At 40.3% G+C, this 13,284-nt stretch overlaps 1 protein-coding gene across 1 annotated transcript in view; it reads right to left on the bottom strand.

Annotated features, from left to right (window-relative positions):
* Positions 1–12,653: 12,653 nt before the first annotated feature.
* The window catches only part of LOC123499492, a 4,828-nt gene continuing 4,197 nt past the window's right edge, over positions 12,654–13,284 (bottom strand). Inside the window, exon 7 of the mRNA XM_045247520.1 lies at positions 12,654–13,284. This exon is cut by the window's right edge and continues 245 nt beyond it. The gene's annotated coding sequence lies outside the window, so the exon portion shown is untranslated.

The raw sequence follows: 13,284 nt of genomic DNA, 5'->3' as shown, positions 1-13,284 counted from the left end.
GTGGGTTTATACGTACATATCTGTGAGTTAAAGGACTGTGGTGGGGTGTACTTCACTGATGGATGGGCTGCAGAGTTATATGTTCCTTGTTCTTTTTTATCTTCTCCTCCTCCTCCTCCTCCTCCTCCTCCTCCTCCTCCTCCTCCTCCTCCTCCTCCATTTTACCTCTCTTGTGATTACTTCTACTATGAGTGCTACAGATGAAATTCTTACTATTGTTATTTATAGCATCGTTGTTGCTACTGCTAGTAATAACAGTAGTAGTGGTAGCTAGTAATAGTAGTAGTAGTAGTAGTAATAGTAGTAGTAGTAGTAGTAGTAGTAGTAGTAGTAGTAGTAGTAGCAGCACATAGCTTACTTTACTGTGAATTTTTATTACAAAACTTTTCTCAACAAAAAAAAAAAAAAAATTGCTGTGGCTTGAAATGAGAGAAAGATTACAAGTTTTTTTCTTCCATCTTCTCCTCCTCCTCCTACTTCTTTCTCCTTTTTATTCCTCTTATATAAAGATTCTCCTCATCTTACTCTTTGACTATCAAACTTCATCACTAATCATAAACATCAAAGGCCTTTTACATTCGAAATCTCCTGAAAAGTCTGAGGAATATAATCTAACCATTCTTATTTCTCCAACACCTTTCATTTTTGCCCACAGCTCACTCGCGTCCTTCCTGTTTTAACTTCCTCCTCGCATTTCCTTCTTCATCCTCGTACGCTTTTTCCAGCTCTCACTCGTCCAATTCATCTGATGAGTGGTGGATTACACATGAGGGAACTAACAGAATCACAGAGCATAGTGTGTGTGTGTGTGTGTGTGTGTGTGTGTGTGTGTGTGTGTGTGTGTGTGTGTGTGTGTGTGTGTGTGTGTGTGTGTGTGTGTGTGTGTGTGTGTGTGTGTGTGTGTGTGTGTGTGTGTGAGCGCAAGACGTTAAGGAATTCGGAGTGAAAAAGGAAACACAAAGAGAAAAAGCGAAAACAAAAGATATCGGAAGCAAAAAAAAAAGTGCGAGAAGAAAGAGTAAACAAGAAAACGCGCAACACGAGGAAATAAAAACAAAGAGAGAGAGAGAGAGAGAGAGAGAGAGAGAGAGAGAGAGAGAGAGAGAGAGAGAGAGAGAGAGAGAGAAAAGATATTACACGTCTTACCTCACCTGGTCCTCACCTCAGTTGGAGAGGAAAAGAAAGAATTCGAGGTCGTCTGCAGGTATTTGTGAACACCCAATGTCTCGTGACGAAGGGGAAGAGGAGGAGGAGAAGGAGGAAGAGAAGGAAGAGGAAATGAAGGAGGAAGAAGGGTAAGAGGAAAAGGAGCAGGAGAAGAAGGAGGAGGAGGAAGAGGAGGAAGAAGAGGAAGAGGAGGAGGAAGGAAAGGTGGCATGAGTGACACCGACATAAATAAACCAACCAAAACACAGAGAGAGAGAGAGAGAGAGAGAGAGAGAGAGAGAGAGAGAGAGAGACGCACACCTAGATGCAAATGAAGAGACGGATGAACGAGAATGTGATTAAACCAAAAGAGTATTGCTATTGTAACTGAAAATGATAGTAAACACCAGTCATTTCCTTTGCTTTTCACATTCCGCTCCTGTTTTCTTTTCATATTTCCGTTTTCTTTATATATTATCATTTAGTCAATATGTGTAAACTATTAAGATTCAATATCACTACGTTTGAGATTTTCGTCCTACATGTCAGTCTCCATATTGTATATAGAGTTTTATTTATTTTGTTTATTCATTTTATTTATTTATTTTTTTTCTGTGGGGGGGCCAGTTTTGAGTATATAGCTATTTCTCTTTAGTTTCCCTATATACACTGCGCCGCCACAGTACATTTAGTTAGCTCTCTCTTAGATAGATTTTGTTTTTTTCCGGAATGTTGTTATCATGTTCTTGCCATGGAAATCAATAGGGTCTCTCTCTCTCTCTCTCTCTCTCTCTCTCTCTCTCTCTCTCTCTCTCTCTCTCTCTCTCTCTCTCTCTCTCTCTCTCTCTCTCTCTCTCTCTCTCTCTCTCTCTCTCTCTCTCTCTCTCTCTCTCGTTCCCACCCACATAAGAAGTTATGAAAGACAGACGCTAGAGATAAGACAGTAACACCTGCTTTTATGTCTCAGGTGAGAGAGAGAGAGAGAGAGAGAGAGAGAGAGAGAGAGAGAGAAATGGGAGTGGAGGGGAATAAGAGAGCTCTTGACTACTTGGCTGACATAGAAGCCTAGTTATAATTATGCCCTCTCCCGCAAAGGATTTTACGTCAAGCAACTCTTGCGTACAAATTAATGTGTAACAACAGCAACAACAGTGTTAGTAGTGATGGTGATCGTGGTAGTGGGGGTGATGGTCGAGGTGGTGGTAGTAGTAGTAGTAGTAGTAGTAGTAGTAGTAGTAGTAGCAGTGAGTGCTAGTAGTGGTATTGCTGTGTGTGTGTGTGTGTGTGTGTGTGTGTGTGTGTGTGTGTGTGTGTGTGTGTGTGTGTGTGTGTGTGTGTGTTTGTAAGTGTGTGGGCCGCAGGGCAGAGCTCCAGCCTTCGCATTCTGCAGGTTTGGCTGTGTGGGAAAGGAAGGAAGAAGTGAGTAATGTAGCGATAACCTTCCCTTAGCAGTCAAGTTCTTCACTTTTCTAATGGAAGTCAGTGAGTGCGATTATTATGATGGCAGTGCTGAGTAACGACGCGCCGCCAGGGAAGGACACCACCAACGAGACCATGAGCACTCTTTAACAATGAAGGACCGAAACTAAACTGTAATAATGAAAATATTAAAAACAACAATTTTTAAGGAGATTAAATGAAACTGGACATAATGAATTCAATAATAATTTTCAACGAACTATAGGTGAGAACAAGAACAAAAATTAAGGAAGAGTAAGTGGAAGATTAGAATCAATGAAAAAGTAAATTCGTTGAAGATTTATGGCATCTTTGGAGTAGATGCATCTGTATGTCTATCTGGATCTTTACTTCCTTCGTCTGTATCTTGGTGCGTACTTGTTCATGTTGATACTCCTGTGAAGAACCTGAAGGCGCTACATAAGCAACACTGTATTCATCACGTCCTTTGCCTTCACATTGAGACTTATTAATAGCTTTATCTCTTATCAGCAACCCGCATTCTGTGACTGGTTGCCTGTCTCGGTGCTGAGGTGTCATAACGCAATCAGTCCTCAGCTTATACTTAAAGGATTCATGACTGGCATCCTCGTTCAATATCGTCACCAAAAAGTTCTGCTTCCCTTACTATTCTTCAGAACTTTGGCCATGAAAATTAATTTATGATCGTAAGGATTTTTTTTATGCAAACTACAATATGGATTAAAGTAATACGGTTGTCATGGTAAGAAAAGAATATAGAATTTCTGAAACAGCTGCAGATGACATTTCAATTAAAGTTGTGTGGTATTGACAATATTTTCCTGATAATTACATTTGAATAACATTTACAGAATAAGAAATTGATGAAGTATCAAAATTGACTAAGAATATGGAAAGACGAACAAAGAGAGAAGGACAATACAACGCACTCAAAGGCTACGCACGTAGAGGCTTGGAATGAATAAACATTACTTCGGCTTCCTTGTTTTAGTGGAAAATGTGAATATGATATCATCTGTTGTGTTCACCTTCAGGGTGGAAAGAAGAACATATTCGAAAATTACTGCATTCTGGTATGACAATAAAACACATCAGATAAACTTAATAAAGCAACTTATAATGTTCCTTCATGCCAGTGAATGATCTAACATGAGTGAAATCATTGTTTCATCAGTGCAGGCGCCGCCACCGTAACCAGCTAAAAGAGAACATAAAAAAAAAAATACACTCACAAACATTTTATAGGAAAATGAAAAGTGACAAAAACTGTTGTGTACCTGCGTAAACAATGGAGGCACCAGTGATGTGTCCCTCGCCACCTGACTCGCACAAACAACGCATTACTCACTTGTGAATTATGTTTACGTCTACTCCCGTCAACCTTTCTCTCTACTTACAGACACAATAAAGGGCTGGCATGGCTGAAAGGAAGGAGTATGTTAGGTCAGCACGGTACGATTTACAGCAGTGTCAAACATTTCCACAGCCTGAGATCCGCACAGCAAAGAACGGTAGCAGAACTTATCACTACTTTGTCCCTCTTCACTTATATGGTAAACAGTAATTAAATGATGAAGTGTCTTATGTGGCATAGAAAAAAGACACAGATGAATCCCAAACCAGTAGCTAAGTCTGAACAAAACACATATTTTCAAGGCATGAGTTTCTGCGCACCGTTGAGGTTTTACGGGAGAATGGCGCGAGTGGGTGTGGTCTGTTTTTTTGCCACCCGTTATTTTTAAACTGATGGGAAAGAAGAGGAGTGACGTATTCTCCTCTATATTTGTTGTATATTTAGATTTAGGGAAGAAAATGTAATATTCTGGCGATGAAATGCGTGCACTGTTTCATGTTTTAGTATAGAAGATGTAAATGTGAGGTTTTTGGTGAAATGAATAAGGTGAAAGAAAAATATTCAAAACTAATGAAAAACAGCTTCTTGAATTAGAGTAGACTATTGATAACATTAGTAACTGTTCATTAGGGAAATTCATAGGCAAATGTGATAGATTTTATTTAGATATTGATGAAAGACTGATTTCTTTTAGGCATGCTTGTTTTTATTCAGAGTGTTAAACATGCAGAAGAAATGGCAGCTGCAGAAGCAACAATAACAGTAGTAGCAGAAGTAGTAGTAGTAGTAGTAGTAGTAGTAGTAGTGGTGGTGGCAGCAGCAGTAGTGGTAGTGGTGGTGGTGGTGGTGGTGGTGGTGGTGGTGGTGGTGAGCAGTAGTGGTAGCAGTGGATGTGAAATAGTAGTGGTGGTGGTGGTGGTGGTGAGCAGTGCATGTGGTGGTGGTGGTGGTGGTGGTGGTGGTGGTGGTGAGCAGTGGAGTGTGGTGGTGGTGGTGGTGGTGGTGATGGTGGATGTGAGATGGTGGTGGTGGTGGTGGTGGTGGTGGTGGTGGTGGTGGTGGTGGTGGTGGTGGTGGTGGTGGTGGTGGTGGTGGTGGTGGTGGTGGTGGTGGTGGTGGTGGTGGTGGTGGTGGTGGTGGTGGTGGTGGTGGTGGTGGTGGTGGTGGCAGGTGGTGGTGATGGTGGATGTGGTGGTGGTGGTGGTGGTGGTGGTGGTGGTGGTGGTGGTGGTAATGGTGGTGCAATAAAGTGGTAGTGTGTGGTAGTGGTGGTAGTGGTAGTAGTAGTAGTAATGGTACAGCAGTGGTAAGTAGTAGTAGTAGTAGTAGTAGTAGTAGTAGTAGTAGCAGTAGTAGTGATGTTGATGTTGGTGGTGGTGGTGGTGGTGGTGTTGGTGGTAATAGCAGCAGCAGTTATTTCTGACACGTAGCAAGGCAAGTAAACACTCCACAACAACAGACACGTATATTAATTTTCAGTAGTGTGTTGTGTGACCTTGAGAGGAGGAAGGAGAAGGGAAGAGGAGGTTGCACAGAGGAGGGAGTAAAATCAGACAAGTAAGGGAGGGAGGGAGGGAAGTAAGGAGGAAAGGAGGGAAGCAGCTTGGTGCCAGCGCTAGTGGCCTAGACATACCCTTGCTGGGAAGAGGATACCGGTAAAATGTTTGCTGAAGTTGTCCTTGCATTCATTTCCTTATTTATGTTGATATATGTGCATGGATGGGAGTGTGTCTGTTTATATGAGCGTGTGTATGTATGTACAGATTCACGTAAACACACACACACACACACACACACACACACACACACACACACACACACACACACACACACACACACACACACACACACACACACACGTCACTTTACCATATTTTCATTCAATTTTCTTTCTATTCCTCTCAACATTGTCCATCTTTTGAAATAACGAAAAACACAATGGTTTCAATAATATTCTTGCAAACTGCGTCTGAGAGTCTCCTTCCATAGAAATGTTCTAGTGACTTTTCTTTGTATAATTTAACTCCATTTCTAAATTTTTGGTATCCACAGTAAAGAAATGAGGTTATTGTACCACTCCCGTCCCGATCCAACAAATTAATCCTGTTTCCATTGTAGCTTTGTGGTATTATGTGATTTGTATAACTTGCGAGACAAAAATGTGTAAATACTCGTCAATCTTCTCTTTCCTGACTGCATGAATTATGAAGATTATGTTTGCATTCTTCCAACAGATTGCGAGTAATGTTGAGTTGCTACTTTCTCAAACAAATTAGTCGCATTTTTGGTCTTTTCTCTTAGCGATGCCAGGGGATTGTTATTGATATGGGGGGAAGAAAATGTTTACCTCTCAACCCTAATGATGTATTTACGTACAGAACTCGAGTTTTAATCATATGAAGCAAAATGTTATGATTTGTGAAGATTGAACGAACGTCTCTGAAACTTGTGATCTTGTCTTAATGAAATGAAAACACGTAACTTTTTTTTTTTATATCTTCAATAAAAAAATAAAAAACATATATAGTGAGCTACGAAATATATACGCCATCTTGGAAATATGTGGCATATATGAGGTGAAGAATGAGATGAAGAAAATCAAGGCCATTATATTCCTGAAATCGTGTGACGTTCTCGTTTGACCGTGAAAAACTAGACAGGATGAAATTAGATGTTGTCAGTTAAAGGGAATATATTTTACTTACCGTATTTAATGTATGTATAATTATCACATGAGTATAAGAGGGAGAGAGAGAGAGAGAGAGATGGCAGAAGAATGAATGATGGTAAAAGTACAAGAAGGAATTAACCTGCAAAAATTAACCTTCAAAAGAAAATCGAAAATACAGTATAAGTGGAGAATGTAAGGCTGTAATCTGTCATAATCACTGGGACAAGCAGCAAAAGACTCCAGTATATTGACAGTTATGACAGGATGAATGTACCAGACCTTCACGACGTACACACCTCAACAAGTTTATAATAATTTCCATGTACACTTCGTCCTCCTCCTTCTCCTCCTCTACCTCCTCCTCTTTAGTTATTTATGTAGCAAAGTCGTGTGGGCGACGTATATTTAGCTAGAGACACTCGTGGAGGGCAGGAGGGAGAGGAAGGAGAGACAAACAAGGATGAGGGCGGGAGAGTTAGAAGCTTAGCAGGTGGTGTCAAAAAAGAAGACAGGTGGTGAAGATGAAACAGCTGGTGAAAAGGGACAGGTTGTTACATCCACTAGCAGAGAGAGAGAGAGAGAGAGAGAGAGAGAGAGAGAGAGAGAGAGAGAGAGAGAGAGAGAGAGAGAGAGAGAGAGAGAGAGAGAGAGAGAGAGAGAGAGAGAGAGAGAGAGAGAGAGAGAGAGAGAGAGAGAGAGAGAGAGAGAGAGAGAGAGAGAGAGAGAGAGAGAGAGAGAGAGAGAGAGAGTGTGTGTGTGTGTGTGTGTGTGTGTGTGTGTGTGTGTGTGTGTGTGTGTGTCTGTGTGTCTGTCTGTGTGTGTGTGTGTGTGTGTGTGTGTGTGTGTGTGTGTGTGTGTGTGTGTGTGTGTGTGTGTCTGTCTGTCTGTCTGTCTGTCTGTCTGTATGTCTGTCTGTGTCTATCTGTGTGTGTGTGTGTGTGTGTGTGTGTGTGTGTGTGTGTGTGTGTGTGTGTGTGTGTGTGTGTGTGTTTTCATCTACGTAGCAGTGTTTACAAGACTAAGCCAAGTTGTTGTTTTTTATATCTCATCTTCTGATCTTTGTTTTTCCAAATGTTTGAACTTGACATTTTTTTTTTATTTATTTATTTTTACAATTTCTCACACACTTTCTCCCGTCACATGTGTCACTCATGTGTTGTCCTGCCTCGGAAGCTTAATTTTGAGCCACTTCGCCAGAATTTCTCCCTTGAATTTCTTTTTACGGTCTTTCTACGCACGAGTGACCTTCTCGTACCAAATAAACAGAATACGGTGACCAACATCGGCTCTTATATTTTATTCATTTTATGTTAGAAGTCTTATCTTATCCACTATATGTGTGTGTGTGTGTGTGTGTGTGTGTGTGTGTGTGTGTGTGTGTGTGAAATCGCGCAAGCTTTAATAACACGTAATTAAAATGTGCATGAAGGCAATTATCTTACCTGAAAATTTTCTTTATCGATTCTTTCCTTGTTAATTTCCTCCACTTCTCCACTCTCTCTCTCTCTCTCTCTCTCTCTCTCTCTCTCTCTCTCTCTCTCTCTCTCTCTCTCTCTCTCTTTTTCTCGTATATGAAAACAAAATGTAACATATCCTGAGTAAAACCGGAAATTTGATAGTATATAATTTAAACATATATTTTTCATAGCTTTCAACTAAGGTAAATTCATTTAGATAGAGGTTAATTAATTGAAATAAATTAAACGCATCGAATTTCCGTGAGTCATTTTTGTATGATTTTTGTCCCGCTATGGCGAGGAAGGAAACTCTTCTGTGCTGCCTTTGAAGTGTAATTACATGGCCACTAATGACTCTTTTTTTGTAACATTTAATTAATTTTGTCACCTTCAGCGATGGACCGCGGCAATGACCTTTCACGGTTTTTGCCGCTCGGGTAACACAGACACACACACACACACACACACACACACACACACACACACACACACACACACACACACACACACACACACGTTCGTTGTTCTTGTTGTTGTTGGTGGTGGTAGTAGTGATAGTGGTGGTAGTAGTGCTGGTGGTGGTGGTAGTGCTAGTGGTGGTGGTAGTGTGGTGGTGATGGTTGTAGTGATGGTGGTAGTTTTGGTGGTGGTGGTGGTGGTAGTAGTGCTAGTGGTAATGGTGGTGATAGTAGTAGTGCTAGTGTTAATGGTGATGGTAGTGGTGGTGGTAGTAGTGGTAGTGATGCTGGTGATGATGGTGATGGTCATGGTGCAAACATCGACGGGGCGGGGCGGGAGTGGCAGCGTGACGTGCAACACCACCTCACAGCAACTTTCTTCAAATTGCCTACACCGACACATCTGAAAATCTGAAATAAAACACAGTAACGAAAATAAAATCATAAGGAAAGAAAGAAGGAAAGAAACGAAAATATTACGGGTTAGTTTTAGTAAGCAGTAAATTGCCTCTTGGAAGGCCAACAAATAAGAAAAAGAAATAAGGTTTTGTGGGGATTGGACGGAACGGAGGAAGGAGAGCCGGGGAGGTTGGGTGAGTTATAGGGGGCAACGAGGAAGGGAAAACGATTGGAAAGACTAATAAAAAAAGAAGTAAGGTTTTGTAGGAGGCGAACAAAACGGAGGTTGTAGGGGTAAGCGGGGAAGGGAAAACGCTTGGAAGGATTAATAAAAAAAAAAATAAAGTATTGCATGAGCGACGGGGGTTGGGTGAGCAGCAAAAAAAACGGAGGTACAGCCATCATTTTTTTTAACTTTCCTCTCAAAAACACATTAAGTAATTATGGTGTCTTAGATTGAGGAACCCTAAGTGGAAAATTCCCTCCCTCAATCTTCCCTTGTTTTTTCTTTTGCCACTGAACTTCACTCGGATGATTCAGATAAACTACAAATTATGCAAAGCCGCTTAAAATAATTCTCGTTTCTCGTCCCTGGCAGAGAGAGAGAGAGAGAGAGAGAGAGAGAGAGAGAGAGAGAGAGAGAGAGAGAGAGAGAGAGACTTATCTGACGAGGCAAACATGAAAACAAACTCCTGGATATCGGTTGTCGGGTGAATATATACATCATGGCGAATTGTGCGTGTTCAGTGTACGAAGGGGAAGGAAAAATCAACGACAAACACTTAAATCGCATGCAATTGAGCTAGGAATATCAGTGCATAAAAAAAAAAAAACCTCCACTTGCTTGAAATAGATAAAAAAATGAAGGAAACTGTGATAACCGAGTAATTGAAAAAGAATTAAATCATGTCAGAGAGAGAGAGAGAGAGAGAGAGAGAGAGAGAGAGAGAGAGAGAGAGAGAGAGAGAGAGAGAGAGAGAGAAGTATGTTTGTAATCTGGGCAGTTGAGGAAAGTTTAAGAGGCAGTGAAGGCTGAGGAGGGTGGGCAGTGATGGAGAATGTGTGTGTGTGTGTGTGTGTGTGTGTGTGTGTGTGTGTGTGTGTGTGTGTGTGTGTGTGTGTGTGTGTGTGTGTGTGTGTGTGTGTGTGTGTGTGTGTGTGGGCGCCGGAGGGAGACCAGAGGGTGGAGAGCTGGAGGTCAAGGCAGAAGGAGGGACTACAGAGGCGTTACAAGTGGGTCAGGCGTCTTTACTGGGGCATGTTAGCTTTGAGGGGAACACGTGTTTGACCTCAAAGCGCTGACTGACTCACCCCCACGTCATATATTGTCACCACCACCACCACCACCACTACTTCATCGTTGCTGCTCCTTTGCCACTCTGCCATAGCTATGATAGAACCTCCACTAATCTATTAAGTGACTATGGTGTTTACTTGTCTTAGTCACTACAATCATAACCATTTTTGTTTATCAGTATGTTTGCTGGTGAAGGAAGGGAATGTAAGCAAAATGAAGGGTGTGGAGAGGCGTGCTGACTCTTCCAAATTGTTCCTCTATAGACAGTACAAGATAGAATAAAATGTGTGTTTTTTTACGTATATATGTTACAAAGCAGATTTTTTTACATCATAGAGTTTTTTTCACGGGAATTTCCTTGCTAAAAGAAGACATTTCATCTAAAATCCCCCGGCTTTTAAGTAACCATTATCCTAGTGAGAAGGCCTGGATTCGAACCCCTTGCGCTTGAAGACCCATCGGCAAAGAACAATATCCGTAGTTTTAACCTTTTCAATACCACGACACGTTTTCTTATTCATTTTGGCTACTATTTGGTGATTTTACGCAGCTCCAGAAACATATATGGGGGATTGAAATAGTGAAGACTCTGGGTATTAATCTTATGAATTCCATAGACTCTTCTTAATGTGAAATAAAATCGTCTAATAATTCCCAAAACTTATGGCAAAATTGCGTCCCAGTACTGAAGGGGATAATCACCACAAACGCCATTATAGAGATTCAAGAAATATGTAACCACCGCCACTAACACCACCATCATAACAACCTCAAACATGGAAGCAGTTATGTGTTTCCTTCTTTTTTTTTTTCCTCTCTCTCTCTCTCTCTCTCTCTCTCTCTCTCTCTCTCTCTCTCTCTCTCTCTCTCTCTTTAGTCGCTTAAACTCCTCTCAAAGTTCAGAAATTACTTCCAAAATTTCCATCATTATCGTTATGGCGTCACAATCGCGGGTCACAAGGGCCGGGAAAAGCGTCGAAGCTCCTGGCGGTGTATGTACGTGACGTTGCCGTGGAGAAGCAAAAGTGTAATGAAGAAATATTGCAACCATACGATGAGATAGAAAAAACAGAATTATAAAAGAAAACGAAACCCTTCTTGCAACACCACCTAGTCATTGGAAAAAAAATTTATATATATATATATATATATATATATATATATATATATATATATATATATATATATATATATATATATATATAATTCCATACGATTTTCCCCTCACGCTTAATCTTGTCCTCTTGTCCTAAAAACATTGTCCTGAAAGTTTAATTTTTCTATGCAAGTATTTTTTTCTTCACCTTGTCCTCCAATTTTTTTATGTAGCCACTCCACCGCCTTCAAAACTAATAGTGTGTGTGTGTTTGTGTGTGTGTGTGTGTGTGTGTGTGTGTGTGTGTGTGTGTGTGTGTGTGTGTGTGTGGCTGGGTGGGTGGGTGTAACTTAACTTATACAGCCCACCCAGTTCCCTTGGCTCAAAGCAGGTGGTCTGGCCGTAAATCTTAAAGCAAGGGAGGGTGGGAGTTAGTGGCCGGAAAGTGGCAGCGGGACCTCAAGACTGTCTGCCGCGATGATCAAGTTTGTTGTCCAAGGAATTTATAGATCAACTGTGAGACCTCGAGTGATATTACCTTTGCAGCTCCACTAATCAAGAGAGAGAGAGAGAGAGAGAGAGAGAGAGAGAGAGAGAGAGAGAGAGAGAGAGAGAATATTTAGTTGTTGTTTTTATATCTATCTTTGGTACAAGTTTCTAATCTGCATTCAGTCTCCCTCACTGCATCGTTCACTGTTATTGATTTCTCCCACACACGTTTTTCTCACGAACATTTTCCCTGACTGGTGTGCACGAGAGACCATGCATTGTAATATTGTTGGGGCTGTGCAGGAGTGGTGGCAAAGTTACTTACTGGGATTTCTTACTTAGCTGCTTATATATCTTTCTTTTCACTATATATCTTCATAGTTTTTTGTTTAGTATTATCTTCACATTTACCCGTTTCCCTAATTCAATTATCTGTCGTCTTCTTTTCCTATGCCTTTATCTGTCTGTCTGTCTGTCTTTATCTTTTCTGACATATGTAAATGACGAAGATGCATTCCTACCACCTTCCCTGTCTTCAAATAGTGAGTTAGGAACACAATAAATGTTTGCCTGTAACAGTGAAATGCAGAGTAGTAATGGAGATGAAAGTACTTGGCTGCTTTGAATTGAACCCCTTCAGTACCATATTCATTCTGCTTACTATTTGATGATTTTATACAGTTTCAGAAACTTATGTGGGGATTAAGATAGGCAAGACTGTAGTCATTCAACTTCTTGCCTCCATAGACCCTTCCTAATGTCAATAAAATCGTATAATCGTACACAAAAATCAAGGTAAACATGTGTCTCATCTTGAAGGGGTTAAGGGATTTAAAACCACAGACATAAAATGAAGTTTGTATTGAACCTGAGTTTTTTTTTTTTTTTTTTTATTGGGAATGAAATATATCTGCTTCTTAAATAAATCCATCGCACACCACACTGGTTACACATTCATGATAATATGAAACAAAGGATTATAAAGTAACATCTTTAACTATCAGCTTACCATAAGAGTCCTATATTATTATTATTGTTATTATTATTGTTATTATTATTATTATTATTATTATTATTATTATTATTATTATTATTATTATTATTATTATTACTACTACTACTACTACTAGTGTTTTTTTAAACCAAGATCGGAGCTAACTATAACTCCTAAATCTTTCTAATGTCCTGAATCTGCCAGGCCTCGCTGTTTATTGCCTACCTCTTGTGTGGATTTCCTCTAAGATGCTAAGTAACTTGCAATTGTTAAGGTTAAACTGCATTTGCCGTTTCACCCCTTGAGTAACATGACGCATTTCCATATTCATTCTACTTACTATTTAGTGATTTTCTACAGCTTCAGAAACTTATGTGGTGATTGTAATAGTGGAGACTTTGACCATTAATCTTCTGATCTCCATAGACCCTTCCTAATGTCAATAAAATCTTCTGATCTTACACAAAGCTTATAAAAATGTGT

The sequence above is a fragment of the Portunus trituberculatus genome, chromosome 50 (assembly GCF_017591435.1).
Source record: "Portunus trituberculatus isolate SZX2019 chromosome 50, ASM1759143v1, whole genome shotgun sequence".
Lineage (NCBI taxonomy): Eukaryota > Metazoa > Arthropoda > Malacostraca > Decapoda > Portunidae > Portunus > Portunus trituberculatus.
The sequence above is the reverse complement of the archived record's forward strand: the minus strand, read 5'-3'. Positions and strand labels throughout refer to the sequence as shown.